Here is a 13,052-nt window from a genome sequence, read left to right on the forward strand (position 1 = left end):
CCATTGTCTGCTCAGGGACCTCTCCTGGACGAGGTGGAGGAAGAAGAGGAGGAGGATGATGGGGATGATTACTTAGGGGAGGAGGATGCATCTCGTGGGGCAAGTGAAAATGTTGGCGTGGCAAGGTCTGGTACAGGGTTTGTGCGTGACTGGAGGGATGTGGATTTGCCAGAAAGTGCTCCTCCAACCAGCACTCGCAGTGCATCATTGACACCGGGAACATTGGCCCACATGTCAGATTATGCCTTGCAGATCCTAAAAAGGGACCCACGCATTGCCAAAATGATGAACGATGACGACTACTGGTTGGCCAGCATCCTGGATCCATGCTATAAAGGCAAATTACAAAACATCATGCCACAGGAGAGCCTTGACCTAATATTGGCTAATAAACAAGCAACTCTGGTAAATCGGTTGCTTGAGGCATTCCCAGCACACAGCAGCGGTGATGGTTCTCACACGAGCCGTACGGGCCGGGGGCAGCTTGGCAGAGGTGTTCGTGGTGCACACAGCAGAAGTGGCGTTGGAGACAGGGGTTTCATGACAATGTTGTGGACTGATTTTTCAAATACCGCTCACACAACTGGTAATACTGCATCGATGGAAAGTGACAGGAGACAGCAGTTGTCAACTATGGTTACAAACTACTTTTCCTCCCATATCGATGTTCTCCCACACAGGTCATTCCCCTTTGACTATTGGGCCGCTAAACTGGACACCTGGCCTGAATTGGCACAATATGCCTTACAGGAGCTCGCTTGCCCAGCTGCAAGTGTGCTATCGGAAAGAGTCTTCAGTGCAGCTGGATCAATCCTGACAGAAAAAAGGACCCGTCTGTCAACCCAAAATGTGGATGATCTAACCTCCATTAAAATTAACCACGCATGGGTTTCCAAGGATTTTGTCCCACCTTCCTCTGATGACACATAGGGTGACAGAAAAATGGCTTGCTTTGGTCCACCTCTTCCTGGGACTTGACCTATTTCACCTTTTGCATCAGCTGAATGTCCAACATCAACATATGCCACTTTCTAAAACTCCCTAACTGTGCTGCCTCCCCCCATGGCCGGGGTCACCACCTAGCGCACGACACCGTGCGAGTGCCGTTGCCCTGGACAGGTGGGTAGGCCGACTCTTGGGCACGGGCACTGGTACAGGGTCCTTCATAGTGCAATCAAGTGTCTCTGATGGTGGTGGTGCACACCCGCCGTCAGACACACCGCCGTACTATGAGGGGCCCAGTGCCAGTACCGACGCCCACGAGTGGGACCCCCTTGCTTGGGCAGGGCCCCAGCATTTGCAATTTTTACCTCTCCCTGCTCCTCCGCTGTGTAGTCTGGGCCGTCAAATCCATACTGTGCCTGACACCGTCTGAGCCTGCCTCCTGATGTATAGACATATATTTTGAATGTGTACGCTATCCATACATGTTATCCGGGGAAACGGTACCCTTTCTAACCTTTGTGCAATCACGTGCAATCCATACTGGGCCTAACACCATCTGAGCCTGCCTCCTGAGACATATATTTTGAATGTGTACGCTATCCATACATGTTATCCGGGGATACGGTACCCTTTCTAACCTTTGTGCAATCACGTGCAATCCATACTGGGCCTAACACCGTCTGAGCCTGCCTCCTGAGACATATATTTTGAATGTGTACGCTATCCATACATGTTATCTGGGGATACGGTACCCTTTCTAACCTTTGTGCAATCACGTGCAATCCATACTGGGCCTAACACCGTCTGAGCCTGCCTCCTGAGACATATTTTGAATGTGTACGCTATCCATACATGTTATCCGGGGATACGGTACCCTTTCTAACCTTTGTGCAATCACGTGCAATCCATACTGGGTCTAACACCGTCTGAGCCTGCCTCCTGAGACATATATTTTGAATGTGTACGCTATCCATACATGTTATCTGGGGATACGGTACCCTTTCTAACCTTTGTGCAATCACGTGCAATCCATACTGGGTCTAACACCGTCTGAGCCTGCCTCCTGAGACATATATTTTGAATGTGTACGCTATCCATACATGTTATCTGGGGATACGGTACCCTTTCTAACCTTTGTGCAATCACGTGCAATCCATACTGGGCCTAACACCGTCTGAGCCTGCCTCCTGAGACATATATTTTGAATGTGTACGCTATCCATACATGTTATCCGGGGATACGGTACCCTTTCTAACCTTTGTGCAATCACGTGCAATCCATACTGGGCCTAACACCGTCTGAGCCTGCCTCCTGAGACATATATTTTGAATGTGTACGCTATCCATACATGTTATCCGGGGATACGGTACCCTTTCTAACCTTTGTGCAATCACGTGCAATCCATACTGGGCCTAACACCGTCTGAGCCTGCCTCCTGAGACATATATTTTGAATGTGTACGCTATCCATACATGTTATCCGGGGATATGGTACCCTTTCTAACCTTTGTGCAATCACGTGCAATCCATACTGGGCCTAACACCGTCTGAGCCTGCCTCCTGAGACATATATTTTGAATGTGTACGCTATCCATACATGTTATCCTGGGAAACGGTACCCTTTCTAACCTTTGTGCAATCACGTGCAATCCATACTGGGCCTAACACCGTCTGAGCCTGCCTCCTGATGTATAGACATATATTTTGAATGTGTACGCTATCCATACATGTTATCCGGGGAAACGGTACCCTTTCTAACCTTTGTGCAATCACGTGCAATCCATACTGGGCCTAACACCGTCTGAGCCTGCCTCCTGATGTATAGACATATATTTTGAATGTGTACGCTATCCATACATGTTATCTGGGGATACAGTACCCTTTCTCACCTTTGTGCAATCACGTGTAATCCATACTGGGCGTGAGAACGGCTGGCGAGCTGTTAAGCAAGCTACAGCACCTGTGGTTTGCACACGTAAGTTTTTCATTTTTTCAGGAATGATGGTTAGGCCTAATTCTGGAACTGCGGTTGACCTGCACTTACTGGGAAATCATTGTTCGCGGGTAATAATTGTAATCAGTGATCCCCATCACTAACGTTGTTCAGCGGGTTATCTGCACCTGTAAGCGACAAACGCTGGCCTTTTCAGTGTAGCGCACATGCAGCCACGGACATGTAAGGGCATGACACACCAGTTATTGGCCAATCTCATGTGCCAGAGCCTCACGTGTCCCTCTAGTAAGCCGGACTCGGACCGCGGGGCATGACGGAGTCTCGTTCGTTAACGGAATTAAGCTTGCAATGTGTGCATCTGTTCTGTAGCTGACATGGTTGAGGTTTCCCTGGTGGAGTCGAATTTAACCATAGGCTCCACTCCTGGTGGTGCCCTTCTGGACATTCCTTTAAGGTTCAGCTTTGCAACCATACTGCCCACATAAAACAAACACTTTGCCTTCATGAACGCTGTTTATAGGGTCATGACTCGTGGGAATAACGCCGCCCAATCAGTTAACCTGCTAGAGAGATCCTTCGTTGCTCCCAAGCATGACATCACACTCCCAAGGAAGAAGGTAATGCCACTGTGGCGACCGTACTCCTGGGGGCGACACAAGTGCACTGATGCCCAGCCACTGCTCGATGAATCTGCTGGTACATTGACCCAGACCACTACATTCCCCTCGCACGCTACACGAACTGAATCTGACCCTGTTGAACCTCAGGTTACCCTTCCCATATACAGTTCCATCTTACACAGTGACAAAGAGGAAGCTGCAGATGAAACTGCAGGTTCGGCCCACCCGCCATCAGACACACCACCGTACTATCAGGGGCCCTGTGCCAGTGCCGTCGCCAACGAGTGGGCCCCCCCTGCTTGCCCAGGATCACAGCACTTGCAAAGTTGAAATACTGTGCAGTGAGATGGAAGATGGGGACGACGAGGAATCCAGACAAGTACAGGGATTCCCTAGCGAGGAGACTTATTTGATTGTTTTCAATGGTGGGACAGCAATTTTTGGGGAGCACTATACTCTGGAGAATGATAGATGGGGCCCACCATACACTGGAACATTCCAAAGGTGGACATCAGACACTGGAGCAGCATTTACAGGGCCCATTATACACTAGAGCATTTGAAATGGGGCCCATTATGTTTGGAGCATTATTTGGGCCCATAAGACAGTGGAGCTTCATCCATGGGGACCAACATATACTGTAGCATTATGTGGAGCTCATCATATACTGTTTCAAACATTATATGGGACCAATGATTCTGTATGGAGAAATAGATGGGCCTCGTCATGAGATGTAAAAAGTGAGGTATTTTTCATTGTACTATACCGCTATTTCTCTGCCGTATCGGAGCATGATGAGTTGTGGTATGTGTTAAAGGGGCACTCTTTCGCCCAGGGCACATGAAAACCTGCAGCCAGCCCTCCCCCCCCACAACTTTAGCCAAATAACCCCCATTTTTCAGTGCGTAACTTGTATTATGAAGTTAATTAAGGTTGACAAGCTTAAGTAAGAAGAATTGATGCTTTTGGCATTCAAATGGGCACTGTAGGTGTGTTTCCTGTCCTCCTCTCACTGCCGACTTTTATTCCCCATTGACTTACATTGGGTTTCGTGTTTCGGGACGACCCCGACTTTTCCCTATAATTGGACGATCTTGCTCGACCCGACTTTTGGAAAAGTCGGGTTTCACGAAACGAAACGCGACCCTAAAAAAACAAAAGTCGCTCAACTCTAGATCCCACCATTACAGACAATGAAAAGTTGTTAATGGCTAATAAATTGCTCAGTAGCACAGATGAACCATCAGAGCACGCTAACCTACATGAGTTGATAATTTTACATAGTTATCTAATCTATTCTAGAGCTTTTGTTAAAGTAGTTTTTGAAACGTCAGAATATAATGCTCGGCATTTGCTTACAACTTGCAGGACATATTGCTTTTGTTCTTCATCTTTTGTCAGAAGGTCGTTAAAGTCGGTTACTTCCTACCGCTTTTAATTTTTCTTTCCTAACTTTTGTCTTTACAACCCTAGCGTGCTCTGATGGTTCATCTGTGCTACTGAGCAATTTATTAGCCATTAACAACTTTTTATTGTCTGTAATGGTGGGATCAAAAAACAATAATCCCACCAACTCTGCATTCAAATACCACAAATGGTTCGAAAATTTGGTCAGGGCTATTTCTCCAATGTTGTTGTCACATTCTTTATAGTCTAACAGACTATGCAAAATACCTAAATCTTAAAAAACATCAATTTGGATTTTTTCAAACTTTGAGCGACGAGCGGCACGGGTTAACGTCGTTTGATCGAGCTCAAATTTTGGCTATCTCAATATCTGGAAAGGGGAATCGTTTTGTGGGGTCCAGACGGACAAAATTCCGACATCGATTTTTTGCGGTCACCCTAGTGTCCACGCTTGCAAGTGCATGGTGGTTAAATGTCTAAGCATGCAACTGGTATTCAAATTTTTCAGATTTTTCCCTCGGCTAAAGGTCTTTGCGCACTTCTTACAGATAACCTTGGCCTGATCATGAGGATTTTGTTCAAAAAAGTGCCACACTGCACTCTTCCTACTTTGGCAGATATTTTGCGGCCTAGCACGCTGTGATCTTTTGACCCTCTGGACAAGCTATCCAGCAACTCTTTTGATTTTTGGAACCTGTCTTTGGAGTGCTCCGGGCCTGCCAGATAACAGCTGTTGCGATGTCGATGTCTGCTGTGGATGCTCCTCATCTGAGCTATTGGAAGCAGCACCCTCTTCCCCCAATGGATGCCAATCTGGGTCAACAACTGGGTCATCCATCACCTCCTCTTCAATGTCATGTGCACCTTCCTCTGTGTCACCGTGTATGGTGGTATAGTGTGCGGGAAGGGGCACCTGAGTCTCATCAGGGTCAGAATCTGGCTCTGTACACTGCGAGGACAATGTAGTGCTCTGAGTGAATGTACCAGCAGAATCATCTATCAGCGGCTGTGCATCAGTGCACTCCATGTCAGATTCATCTTGGCCTGGGTAATTCACCATTTCACTTGATAATCCAGGCATGGTATGTGAAAACAGCTCCATGGAGTAATCAGTAGTATGGCCTGCGTCATCCTTCAATCTTGGTTGGGGTGAAGGACACAAGGAAAGGTGTGGTTCATGAACATGAGCCTCCAATGACGACTCAGTGCTTTTATTTTTTACAACTTCAGAAGAGGAGGCGATAGAGCTGGAGGCTGAGTCAGCAATGTAAGACAAAACTTTTTCCTGAAGCTCTGGCTTTAAAAGCGGTTTGCCAACTCCTAGAAAACTAAGCCTTCGAGGCCTTGTGGAGCCAGATGATGACGCAGGCTCAACACCTCCTGCATTCGGTCCTATTTTGCTTTTGCCACTACCATCAGATCCACCACCAACACCATCATTACCAGCTGCCAACCCCCGCCCAATTCCACGGCCTCTTCCACCAGCCTTCCTCATTTTTGGTAGAAATGTAGACAAAATCCAACAAACTATATAGTAATGTAAAATAAGGTACAAGGTGTCTATAGGACAGGGGAGATTTTGAATTTCTGCAGACACTTGTGGACACTGGACACTTTTGGATTGTGTGAGGCTCACTGAATATCAGAGCGCTATGTCACAGGCTCGATGGCACAGGTGTGAAAAATGTCACTAGAGGATAACGGAGATTTTGAATTTCTGCACACACTAGTGGACACTGGACACTTTTGGATTGTGTGAGGCCCACTAAATATCAGAGCGCTATGTCACAGGCTCGATGGCACAGTTGTGAAAAAAGTGACTACAGGATAAGGGAGATTTTGAATTTCTGCACACACTAGTGGACACTGGACACTTTTGGATTGTGTGAGGCCCACTGAATATCAGAGCGCTATGTCACAGGCAGAAATTGGCTAGTGTATCACAAACTACAAGGTGTATGTAGAATTGGGCAGAATAGGAATCTCCCTAGAGTGTAGGTCTGTAAGAACCGAACAAGTCCTCCACTTATCCTTCCACAGTGACACACAGATAGCTTCACTGTGGCTGTGATAACAGCCGTTACACGGTACTGTGTGAGGAGCGTACACCGCTGTATGGTGTGAAAAAATGCACGCTCAGTACCTCAGCAGGACAAAAAAAAAAATTGGGATTGCTTTTAAAAAAGCAGTTTGCAGAGCAGTGGGTAAACAGCAATGCAGCTGTCAGGAAGCCTTAGAAGGCAGCCTAACAACCAACACCGCTGATCCACCACAATATAGCCTCCCCTTGCACTGCACACACAGTGACTGGTGTGTTGTACAGGCAAAATCGCTAGCAGCAGAAGCAGTTTTTTTTTTTCTTCTTCCCTGCCTAACGCTCTCCCTACAGAATCAGCAACCTCTCCCTATGCTAAGATCGGCAGAAGTAAGATGGCGGTCGGCGTGCACGCCCTTTTATAACCCCTGTGACGCCAACCAAAGCAAGCCAATCACTTGCATGCCCTTCTGAAAGATGGTGGTGACCCCTGCCTATGTCATCACGTTGCCCACAGTGTCCGTGGATCCTGATTGGCTGAAAAAGAGCGCAAAACAAACTTTTGAAATGCGACTTTGGCGCGTAAGTCGCCGACCTCGTGGCCGACCTCATCCTAGGGTCGGGTTTCGTTTCATGAAACCCGACTTTGCCAAAAGTCGGCGACTTTTGAAATTTTTCGACCCGTTTCGCTCAACTCTAGCTGCTGCTATTTGTAACTGCTTTTCTACATTACAATGAATCTCGGGAACATCACTATTTTCCTTTTCATAGCAATCATTTTTGGATTTCTCTGACACAAATTTGTGAAATACATCTACCATTTGTAGAATATTTTTTAATTTCTCTCTTTCTATACTAAAGGTCAATAGCTTAGAATCTAACTTTAGATTTTCCACTTCACATTCTGCATATAAGCTGAGCCTAAAGCCCCCGTTACACACTGCGATATCGCTAGCAATATCGCTGTAAAGTCACCGATTTTGTGACGTTGCAGCGATATTGCTAGCGATATCGCTGCATGTGATACTTACCTCCGACCGTCTCCCCCGCTGGTTATCGCTGATCGCGCGAGAAGCTCCTGGACCATTCCTCGTCGTTCACTTACTGCTGGACTTCCTGTGGCGCCGACGAGCGACGCGTGGAGCTGGGTGGGAGGACACAGGATCGCCGCGTCTGACAGGTAAGTAGCGATCCCCGACCACCGCTATGTCGCTGGTGAGATCTGCCTGTGTGGCAGCTCACTAGCAACCACCTAGCGATGCACCAGCGATCCTGACCGCGTCACATCGCTAGTCGGGATCGCTGGTGCATCGCTAGGTGTAACGGTACCCTTAAAATGTCTACATTAAACTCGTCTACAGACTTAAATTTCAGTTTACTCTGCTTAGAAAAAGAAGTAATGACATCCATGTTTCTTACCTTGAAATATCTCAGCTTGTAGTTCCTTTGATGGACAACACTGGGCTCTTGTCTTCACACGTCTACCTTCAGCACGTCTGGCACTTGTAGTACTTCTCAATCCATCTGGCAATTCTTAGTCCTCACTTCTAGGTTCTGTCTGATTCTTGTGACTTCTACATAGTAGTGGAGTTCCTGATAACTTGCACATGTGACGTTAGCAAAGTTCATTACCCCTTTTGGGCAAGTTGAGGGAAATCCGCAAAAAAGTACAAAAATTCAGATCTGGCTGGCTCTCCAATGTAAAAAACGTGTATTCTTATATAATATTCAGGACTTGTTACCAGATAAAAATGTAGTGGTTTATTTGGATTCTTCCATCAAAGAAAAGATTATTACAGAAAAACATAAAAATAGGTGCATGATTATAAAGAGATTGTCCATTTGTTCATAGCAAAGCTTGTACCCTTCTTTCCCTGGGATCCCGCATGGCAAATGGCGTTCGTCTCTGTTAGGCTTCTCACGTAGTGATCAAGTTACATACCAGCTGTCCATTCAATGTCATGTCCGAGCAAGGATGACTCCTCAAGTCTGTCTCTCATGGTGGTGAAGGAAGGAGACAGCGACCCCTAGAGTGAGCCATGAATTATATACATTTCGAAAAAAGCACGTGGTCTATATATATATATATGGAGCTGACATTTACCATGCGCTAAACTGACAAAAATAACACATGCAGTGTCAGCTGAAGGCACTGTTCAGTACAGAATTGTAATAAGAAATACATATCCAAATTATTAATATTTAACACTGTCCTGTGTCACATCATCAATAAACACTAGTGACCCAGTGCCACTGGCAGCCATGCATGCCCAAGCCATCACACTGCCACCGCCGTGTTTTACAGATGATGTGGTATGCTTTGGATCATGAGCTGTACCACGCTTTCGCAAAGCTTTTCTCTTTCCATCATTCTGGTAGAGGTTGATCTTGGTTTCATCTGTCCAAAGAATGTTCTTCCAGAACTGTGCTGGCTTTTTTAGATTTTTTTTTAGCAAAGTCCAGTCTAGCCTATTGATTCTTGATGCTTTTGAGTGGTTGCACCATGCAATGAACCCTCTGTATTTATTTTCATTCAGTATTCTATTTATGGTAGATTTGGATATTGTTATTCCTACCTCCTGGAGAGTGTTGTTCACTTGGTTGGCTGTTGTGAAGGGGTTTCTCTTCACCATGGAGATTATTCTCCGATCATCCACCACTGTTGTCCTCCCTGGGCGCCCAGATCTTTTTGCATTGATGAGTTCACCAGTGCTTTCTTTCTTTCTCAGGATGTACCAAACTGTAGATTTTGCCACTCCTAATGTTGCAGCAATTTCTCGAATGGGTTTTTTCAGTTTTTTCTTCTTTTGGAGCTTAAGAATGGCTTGTTTCATCTGCATGGAGAGCTCCTTTGACGGCATGTTTCCTTCACAGCAAAACCTTCCAAATGCAAGCACCACACCTCAAATCAACTCCAGGCCTTTTATCTGCTTAATTGAGAATGACATAACGAAGGGATTGCCCACACCTGTCCATGAAATAGCCTTAGAGTCAATTGTCCAATTAGTTTTGGTCCCTTTAAAAACAGGGTGGCACATGTTAAGGAGCTGAAACTCCTAAACCCTTCATCCAATTTTAATGTGGATACCCTCAAATGAAAGCTGAAAGTCTGAACTTAAACTGCATCAGAATTGTTTTGTTTAAAATTCATTGTGGTAATGTCTTGAATGAAAATTAGAAAAATGTTGTCTCTGTCCAAATATATATGGACCTAACTGTATATTGTTCCTGTTTGCTCTGGAATAAAGAAGCTCTGTTGTCAAACGCTTGGAGAGTATACTGAATAATCCGCTGCCAACAGAATGACACAGCACACATCACTCGGATATCATCCAAATAATTTCTCGGCCTCTTCCGCAGCTGTGCTTCCATGCAGTCTGTGCGAGAGGATTGGGTAATTAGCATCTCACATCCGATGCTCTTGCAACGAATGTGATACGCTGGTGTGACTCCAGCATTACTTTGAAATCTGCCATTGAAGGCTGATGAGGGACATATGACTGAAGCTCTTTGATTAGGCTTCTAAATTAGGCAAAGGGACTATAATGTTATTTCCCTCATGTTAAGGCTGCGTTCACACGTCGCATTTTTTTGCATTTTCGCGGCGGTTTTTAACATGTGATTTTACTGCGAAAACACAAAAAAACAGCATCCCATGCAATCCTATGGGATTCCGCAATGCTGTGCTAATGCTGCGGATTTTCCCGTGGTGGAATCGCATCACGGAAAAATACACAGTATGCTCATTATTTTGCGGAATCGTGGCAATTCCGCCCACATACAGTAGGAATGCATTGTTCTGCTTACTTTCTGCATGTGGCTGTGCCCACCATGTGAAAAGTAAGCAGAATATTTGCGGATGGTGCCCAGGCTCTGGGTACCATATCCCTGTAAAAAATAGAATTAAAATGAAAAAATTGGGTTATATTCACCTTCCGATGTCCCGCGCAGCGTCCCCAGGCTTCAGCGATACACGCGGCAGGTCCCGTTCCCAGTAATGCATTGCGATAATGATCTTTGCAGATGTCATTGTCTCGCGATACTGTAGTGGTCTCGCGAGACCGCAACGTCATCAAAGGTCATTGCTGCAATGCATCACTGGGAACGGGCCTGCTGGAGCATCGCAGAGGCCTGGGGACGCTGCGCGGGACATCGGAAGGTGAATATAACCCGATTTTTTATTTTTTTAATTATTTTAACATCAGATCTTTTTGCTACTAATACTACTACTACTACTACTACTAATACTACTAGCCTCAATAGTAAAAAGTTGGTCACATTAGTCAAACACTATGTTTGACGAGTTTGACCAACCTGTCCATCAGTTCTCCAAGCGATTCTACAGATTGCTTGGCTAACGCTAGCATTCTGCAAGCTAATTACGCTTGCACATCGCTAGTTTTTCGACAGGAAAATCGCGGGAATTTAAAATGCTATTTTACCGCGGAATGGAATTCCGTAATTCTCGCGGTAACTTCCGCGGGAGTTCCGCTATGTGTGAACCCAGCCTTATACTGTGTGAGAAAGCACTGTCATTCAAGGTTGGGGGACACTCGCTTGGCAGCGAATAAGTCACATCCAGCATGGGTTTTCATAAAGCAGTATAGTCCATGCGGTTGATTTCAGCTTCATAAACCGTCACAGCAACAGAAAACAGCATACAGTCAGCATTGCGTCCATTACAGAGTTCAGCTCTGTTATCCTTGCATCACACAAATTATGCACTGTTCAATGCGCAGGCTTTCTAGCCACCAAGTTATCTCACCCACGTCAGGGTTGCCTCGTGCTGTTTCACCATGCTGCACGTTCATTCCCTCCAGGGAACTAACAGGCACACATCGCCATTACATACAGCGTCCACATGTGCTGTCAGGCAGGAAGCCCTATGTCAGCGGGACCTTCCTCTCTGGACCAATCAGGTCCCTGCATTCATCCACATGTGACCAGACCTCAGGTACCTTATATGGTCCATAACCACACCCACAGGTGATCACATGGCTATGACCTCACCCAAGGTCCTATTGCACACAACCACACACAGGCTTCCCTGACACATTGTAACAGAACGTACTAGTCAGCAGTACCTCTGCTGATCATTATGATCTTTCAGTATCCTACACCTATCAGGGCAATGGAAATGTTTATACGGCTGTCCTGGGACACTCACACAGCGCCCCCTAGCGGACACAGCGGTCACTGCGCCACATACCTCCCCCCTATGTTCAAACCTGTGGTGTTGAACACACAGCATAACCCCCGGCTCTCGAGACTGGGCACTCACTACACCTTGCCCACCAGGTCGAGAGAACCGTCTCCATTTGTCATACGGCCTCATCTCTACGTTAGGCCTCCCCCGCTCCCAGCGGTCATAATACCGGTCATTGTCTTTGACCCCCCAGTCACGGTTTGTCTGCGTCATCAGACACTCTCTAGTCTCCACCTGTCTGCAGTATGCTTCGTCACCTGATCTTTCTCTCACTGACCGTCTCTTTCGGTTGGTGCGGTCATAAGTCTTAGTAGAGCCTGCTGTCTGGTCTGAGTCTGACTCAGTCAGCGTCTCACAGGAACTATGGTCTTTCAATGTCATCCTGCCAGTCGATCTACCCCTTGCTGACACTCTTCTGCCATCTGCCCTCTCACTTCTTGGAGGAACCGTTCGGGTCCTTACATCTTGGATTGGAGGCGGCCGCCACCTAGTATTCTGTATTTCTTTATTAATTCGCCGACGGTCCAGCCTCAACTGCTCAATTTCTTGCAGGTACTCCACTTGATACTCCACGAGCATCCGAAATTCTCTCAGGCTTTCCACGGAGCCAACCACCAGGATGGAAATCCTATCCACTTCCCTGGATACCTGGTCATCATCAGGAGGGATCCTCACCCTCACCACACCGGAGATATTCACAAGGTCTTGCATTACCTTCCCGGACCTTCCAATGATTCTCCCAATCAGAGTTTTGGGTACCGGAACCACATCTTTCCTCAAACCCAACCGATCCATAGCCTCTCTTGCTATCTCTAGGCGTCGAGCAGCCTTCATATTACTCTGCCTAACCAATTGTTTGACACGTAGACACTGCAAATGCATCTCT

The sequence above is a fragment of the Dendrobates tinctorius genome, unplaced genomic scaffold (genome assembly GCF_039654945.1).
Source record: "Dendrobates tinctorius isolate UK_male_01 unplaced genomic scaffold, ASM3965494v1 ptg000184l, whole genome shotgun sequence".
NCBI lineage: Eukaryota > Metazoa > Chordata > Amphibia > Anura > Dendrobatidae > Dendrobates > Dendrobates tinctorius.